The sequence below is a fragment of the Limulus polyphemus genome, unplaced genomic scaffold (assembly GCF_000517525.1).
Source record: "Limulus polyphemus unplaced genomic scaffold, Limulus_polyphemus-2.1.2 Scaffold1219, whole genome shotgun sequence".
In the NCBI taxonomy this organism is placed as follows: domain Eukaryota; kingdom Metazoa; phylum Arthropoda; class Merostomata; order Xiphosura; family Limulidae; genus Limulus; species Limulus polyphemus.
This window is the reverse complement of record NW_013666829.1, coordinates 194,005-201,892: the sequence shown is the minus strand read 5'-3', so window position 1 is coordinate 201,892 and position 7,888 is coordinate 194,005.

Below are 7,888 nucleotides of genomic sequence, written 5' to 3'. Positions count from 1 at the left end.
TCATCAATCTCTGTCTGCAGTTCAATTACATTGTCGCCGTCACTTCTTGGCGGCTTATATATACAAGAATACCGCATATCTAGTAATCTCTCGAGGCTTCACGAACCTTCGAGAATATGACGTGTTATCAGCGTCACGTGACCCCCGCTGTCGTAACAATATCATGCACAAAGCAAACCATGTCCTATAACTGTTGTAATTAACTGGTTTCCTAACTAAGACAAGAGGGGCTTAAATTAATTTTCTTAGCTACTTGATCCAAACAACATGAGATAAACTTTCAAACTGAAGAGGAAATTAGCAGTAATCTGTATTGAAAACAATGTAGTATTGTGTAGCATTCTATTAATTAGAACCTCGTTTTTCTATTGGTTATAAATTATATAATGTAAAACGTCATAGAGAATTATTGGTTGCAGGTGGGTATGGCAAATGGGTCTGATTTTCTTATTTATAACTTTGTAAACAAAGAAAATTGAAGGCTATAAAATCAGAATTTGCCTTAATAATACCTATATTGTAATTAGTAATTAAATTCAGCACTTCAGAGAAGGGTGATAAATAAATTAGAGAATGGGGAAGAGTTAGAGAACAATTTCAAGATTCTCATAATAGGTGAGATTGAAGATCTATTTAAATATTTCCTTATTAAACTAAGAAATTAAACTGGTATAGCGGTAAAATGTGATTCATTAACTACGTTTATTTAAATACGTTGATAATAAAGTACTGTTACGACAGCGGAAGTCACGTGACCCTGGTAACACATCATGGGATTCTCGAAGGATCTTGACTTTTCCTGGCAACTCTAGTCTTTTGTAGGCGCCCTCTATTTTAGTATATAAGCCCGACAAATAAAGCGGAGATATAATTACAGATAGACAGATATAGAGACAAATAATCGAGTCAAGCGAGTGATAGTGACCATAGGTAAAGTGCGTGAATCGTTGTGAATTATAGCGTGTGTTGAAGTTAAAGTGACTGTGGAAATTCTGTGTATTGCAAAGTTGTATTCAGAAAGAATAAACTAGTTTTATTTAAAAAAGGATTTGTATTGCTGAAGTTCCTCAGGAAGAATTTACACAATTAACAAACGATCAGAAACGTAACAGTACTCTTTATTACAGTTTGAGTGTAATTCAATGAATGGTCATGACATGCACACTTTGACCTACCTGTTGTGAGAGGAGTGAAGCAAATCAATATTTGAATTAAAATCTCTCATATGATTCTGTTCTAGACTGAGAAAGCATGGCATTATCCTCGAGATATCACCTGCTTTGTCAATTGCAAAAGATCACTGTCAATTTCTATATAGTATGCTCCTCATTTCAGGAATCTTACCCATGAGAAAGTACATGAGACACTTTGGTTGAATGAGACAGTTTAGTAGGTAACTCGGGCGAAATGAATTTAGCTGCTCCTTTGACCAGAATTCTATATTAAGATTAGATATTCAATTGTAAAGAGATTTTTGAAATGTTAATATTAAATAAGGGATAAGTATGCTTGCATTTAGATCTCATATGCAATGAACAGTATAAAAACAAGTCTGTAATTTCAGGGCATTCCACATTATATTACCATACAATATGTCAGTTATTTCTGCCTTCTATGTATCAATTTCCCTCAAGATCTCACAGAGGCCTGTGTGACAACATCTCACTGTCATGGCAGCAAGAGCAGCCGAAGCTGAGGAAAATCCAGATTATTTCATGGGTTTATATATAGCATTGACTCTGATGGGTTGACAAGTGAACAGAAAAAACAAAAACATTTAAAGCCCATATATGTAGCAGCCGCATTGAATGGGTTAATTAAGTAATATAAGTCTTAGTCAGTCTGGAACAAAGTATCAACAAAGGCAGTCTAGATGCGACTGTCTACCATATCAAGCAAGTACATACACTTTACATATATTTGAATAAGGATTGGTCAGTGTATTTTTGTGCAATTGTGTCCAATCTTTTTACTTCTTTCTCATGATCTCGATTATATGCACTTGTACTAATGTGCAAAAGTTTTTAGCTTTTTTTTCTAGCCACATTCAGGTCAAAGCGTCAAGCATGGTTTAAACACTGTATGATGTACTCTGCACAAAGGAAAAATTGGCCTGGACAGGATAAACTCTATTAGAGAATTGTTGGTCACCCTTTACAGAGAATAGCCCTGGATATCATAAGTCCATTCCCAGAGACTGAATGAGGTAACCAATATGTGCTTGTTGTTATCAATTACTTCACTAAGAGGGTCGATTCTTTATCACAGTACATCATTGATGTGTTTGTAGAACACTAGATAGCCGAATTTAGTGCACAAAAAAAAATTCAGACAGACCAGGGAGCTAATCTTAATAGCAAGCTATTCTCTAAGTCGTGTAAAGTGTTGTGTATCTGTGGTGAAGACACACACACTTCACCTTCTCATCCCTAGTTTGAGGGTTTGGCAGAACAGGTAATACAAACTATCAAGCAGTTTCTGAAAAGTTTGTTAATCATGACCAGGACTGTGGTGAATGTTTGCTGTGTGGTTGGGAATAATATTCCTTGTGAATGTGATGTATGATCCACCCCAAAGAGCAGATGTGCTATAATATCTGGAAGAATGTGTGGAGAAACTAAGGTTTCTATTGGCCAATGCTGAACATTTTGTGTGCTAATAACTAGGGAGGGTCGTCATACAGCAGAAGAGATGTTACAACAAAATAATCAAGGAAGAAAATTTTCAACATGTAGACTCGGTATATCTTTGGTACATATTAACAGCATGGAAGATGCTCGGCTCTGTCTGAAGTGGTTTTTATATTATGATCTAACAGATTTGTCCGTTGGCATACAAGATACAGCAGTTATGTGCATGTGTAAGTTAATAGAACAAGTCTACAACCTTTGATGAATGTTATAGATAAATCTCTTGTGTACTGCCTTGACCAGGAATCAGTTGGCGAGACTGATGAGTCAGAGGATGATAAAAGTACTGTTTCATATCATCTCAACTGCTATGGAAGATGATGCTGGAAATACTTATTTGGTTGCATAGACAAATCATATTAAGAAGTGTCTGGAGAAGAGCTTCCAGATAGCTCTAGTGCTAAGCTAAGACATGAAAAAAGGCCTCCTGATTGCTACAGCTGTGATTATATTCCAGACCAGTAGTTAGAACACTCACTGACTGTAAGAGCAGTTAGTGCTAAGCTAAGACATCAAAAAGGCCTCCTGATTGCTACAGCTGTGATTATATTCCAGACCAGTAGTTAGGACACTCACTGACTGTAAGAGCAGTTAGTGCTAAGCTAAGACATCAAAAAGGCTTCCTGATTGCCACAGCTGTGATTATATTCCAGACCAGTAGTTAGGACACTCACTGACTGTAAGAGCAATTACAGAAAGGAAGTAGAGTCTCTCGATTTCTTGGCTATCAAGTGGTGTTTCATAATAAAAATGTATGCATCACATTAGTTGATTGCCATTTGATTGTCATAAAGTTGGGATTGTTTGTCAATCAGAAGATTATTGGGACCAAAACTGTATTTCCACCCTTACTTTCAAAATATCGAGCAATTGTCTGAGACGAAACTATGTCCTATTGTTCGCAAAAATTGCTGTCTGAGTAAAAGAAGTTATGCAGAGCAGACTGTATGAAACTTGCTAGACTAATCTCCGACGCACTTGAAGTGTACATAACTTCTTCGTGTGCTTTGAGGGGAGTATGTTCTTTCTCAGGACAAAATGTGAATTGGGTTGTTATGAATCTGAGTGGAATGTTCTAGATTTCAATGTATTTGCCTGTGTATATTTTCTGTGACTTTAACTAATAGGATGGATCAACTCGTGCATGGTAATACAATACCTTGTTAATTTGACTACTGGTATTGGTGGTCGTGTAGTGAATGTAATTTACTGCAATTCTATGTTACTGACAAACCTCTCGTACATTAGTTTGGCTTGACTAGGAACCAAATGTCGAGACTGACGAGTCATGAGACAACTAGAGTACTATTTTGTATAATCTCCGCTCAGCTGGTAAAAAGGAAGATGCTGAAGGTTCTTGTCTGGTTGAGCAAGATTAGTCAGATGGGGAATTGTTTGAATAAGAGGCACCAGATAACATTTGTAGTTGCCCAAGATGACAAAAACAACTTCTTGATCATTATGGTTGGTTTAACTCCTAGACCAACAGCTAGGAGGATCATTGTGATGAAAAATCAATGAAGAAGCATTCCTTGCTTTCCAAGCTATTAACTAATAGTCATTGTATAAAATGTGTACTACATTGTGTGAATTCACTTTATCACCAGAATTTAAGATACTCAATAATTGTAAGAACACTTGACTGGAAGGAAGTGATATTTCTTGCTTTCCAAATTATCAAGAAATGCCCACAATACAATGCATATCCTTCGTTGCGTGATTGCCACTTAATTATCACTAAACTAAAATTGTTGAAACTCTAACTATCTGAGCCATCGAGCAGAGTATCAATACGTGATATCTACACAATTACTTCACAGTTAGAACGGGTGGTGTCACAAGATGTAATTCTAGAATATTATAAGTTTGCATGACTGGAGATGATTGCCAGAAGTTCGAAAATTCAGCTTTATATTGGGCAAATTTCTATGGTGAGAGTTGACTGATGTTTCTATGAGAATTTCTCACCTTATATAGCTGAGTAATGAAAGTCCTATGCAGCCAACCATGTTGCAATCACTAGAACCTTCATGGTACATTTAACTGTGAAGGAGTGCAATGAAGGAGTTGTGTTTATTCTCAGCACATAATGTAAACTGGATTACTGTGAATCCAGGTGTGATAATTTATATTTCATTAGATTTGCCTCTATTTACTTTTCTGTGATGCCAACTAAAAAGGCCTGACATGGTCTGGGTGGTTAGGGCATTCGACTTACTATCTGTGAATTGCGAGTTTGAATCCCGTCACCGAAAATATTCGCCCTTTCAGCCAGGGTAGGTGGGTATTGTAATGTAACAGCCAATAACTATTCATTGGTAAAGAGTAGTCCAATAGTTGGTGGTAGGTAGTGTTGACCAGCTGCTTTTTTTTTGTCTATCACTTCAAAATTAGGGACTGTTAGCACAGATAGCCTTTGAGTGTATCTGCACATATTTCAACAAAAGAAACAAAGCCAATTGAAGTGAGTGTATTGAATCGTGTGTGCCAGTGCAATGTCTTAATGGTTGCTATACTAGTACTAGATTGTTCTGAGTATGTACCAATATATACTGTAGTGACAGCATGGATATTAATCCTGTCCAAAAGAAATTTAGCTAACACATTGGGTTGAATTATTACTGTGATTATATATATATATATCACGATGCAGAGAAAAGGTGTTGAGTTTAAAAGCTCATAGGCACTGTATCTATTGAGACATGACTTGCAGACTATCCTTGTAGGTTACCATAGTACAAATATGCAAGCTAAAGGCTGTCTGTATTCAGCTACTAGTGCATGTAACAATACGTAATGATGAGATATGGCAGTGTTTCTGTATGAATGAATACAAAAGTGTGGTGTTGCACACATGTATGGACATAAAGCTATTCATGAGTGTTGTATAACAAAATCAATAATTTACACTAAGAACATGACTAACAAGCAACATATGAACCAAAACATATTTTGACCTGTTTTCACTTATAGTACTAAATAGTATTTTAATTATATATGGTTGGAGTATTTTTGAGTTGGTGAAATTATCTGGAGGAAGTGAAATTTACAAACAGAAGCTTGCATCATAACGGGTGCCCGCCACAAGTATGGAAACCCTCAGATTTACTGCTGAGTCACTGGGGGCGAATAAATCTGAAAAGGCAGATTGCAACAGGTGTGCCTAACAATGAACTAATTTTGAGGTACTAGATAAATGATCAAAAGAAAACCATAAGTTGAAGAGAAAATATTTTGACATTATTTTATAATTCTTAAGTTGAAGACACATTTTATTAAATGAGTATAAGCACTTTTATATTTTGTAATTTTATTTCAATTATAGTACATTGATACATTAGTTTCATTTTTCATTTCACGTATCTCGTAGTATTACAGCTCACGCTTATCTTTCGTTAAATCTCTATAGTTTGTTATTATGATGCTTCCAGTTCAAGGATCTGTCATTATAACTGCATCATTGAGTTTTCATTTTTTGAAAGATAACCTTTCTTGCTTTCTATGGTCAATTTATTCTTAATAAACCCCAAGTATGTTTCAGTCTACCTAATTGTTAACTGGGAAATTAACCTGTGATGAACTTGCATCCCACTGGGATGTGTCACCATTTTCAACAGATTGTGCCCATAAAAGCCAAAGTTTAGTGCCAGTTTCTGGGTGTCATCTAGGCATAGGGAAGATTTGACCACTTTTTTTTTTCATATGTGCCTTGCCACATAGTAAATTTTATCATCAGTCTCTAGAATTACAAATTATTGCATGTGGCGAAATTGGCGAGCTCTGTCTCGACTTTTGTAGTATGCAAATACCACATTTCATATCCACAAAAATTTTAAAGCTGTGATTTGGAACATCTTTAATCTGTTTGAGGTCATGTTCTAAACACAGCCATATGGGTTACTTTCTGTAGCTGATTTCGATCATGGAAACTATCTACCATTCCATGGGAAAGTTCTGTTTTGTTCTACCTCACCACGTGTATATTGGACTACCTTACAACTGCCACATGGAGCAGATATGTAATTTTCTGATTGATCAACTACAGGGAGAAGGTAAGTTGTAAATGCACTTTTGGCATTCTCAAACAGATTCGTTTTCTACATTGAAGAAGTTGAGATTTACTATTGAAGCCTCGTTTATGTTTTAATCGCGTGTAATCCTTACTTAACTTTTAAATGCGAATGATTTTTATTTAGATAGTTTTAGTTCATATTCTTCTTCTTGTTGTAATAATTTATTTATTTTTTCAATAATTTTCACCACAAAATAATATTATACCACTAGTATGACAAGCCATTTTCAGCCCACCCCGGTTTATATGCAACTGATGCTTTTGTCATGGGGTACACCACGAAAGGGAGGAAAAAAGCATGTGCTTTGTTTGTGTAGTGTTGGGTAACTTTCTGGTGAACTTCCCATACCTTGATGAGCAGCAAGACAGACAAGGCTATTAGTTTTGAATGATGGTTCAAGAGGTACGTGAAAGCCAACAGAAGAAAGTGAATATTGCAACTATATATCGGGAAAACTAGAAGAGCCTAAGTTGGACCTGGCCATTGACTGTGGGGAGTGTAGTGAGTAAGTTTCACCAAAACGTACAGTGGTTAGCCCAGCTCTCTTAGGGCTGAGTGACTTTTCGTAGGTGTCTATTCAGAATACAAGGGTGAGAGGTAGGGTTCCTGGTTGATGCAGGAGTGGCCAGAACACTGATAGATCTCATGATATATCAGACACTGAATGAAAACATCACCTGGGCTGGTTGTCACGCATTCTGGAGATTAGACATAAATGTTGAGGTCATACTCTGACTATGTACAGGATATTTTGCTTGCAGAATGAAGGTAATTGTCATCAACCTCGTTTCTGGTACTGGCATACTTGGAATGGATGTACTAGTTTTGTCTGGGAAACCAGCAAAAAGATGTTCCGTAGTAGATTTATCTGATGTACACCAGATTCATCACAGGATAAGTGGACTGCACGAGTGTATGTGAGAGAGGAAGTCACAGTATCTCAACTAACACAATTGGTGTTCCATGTTTACTATGGACAATGTTTAGTATTAGGTCATAAAGAAATTTATGAAAAACCGAACAATTTATATATCAAAACAAAACATTTAGTAAATGAAATAGTTTCCATTCTTATCGATGATGCTTTTCCATCTTACAATCAGGTTGTTAATGCCCCGATTAAAG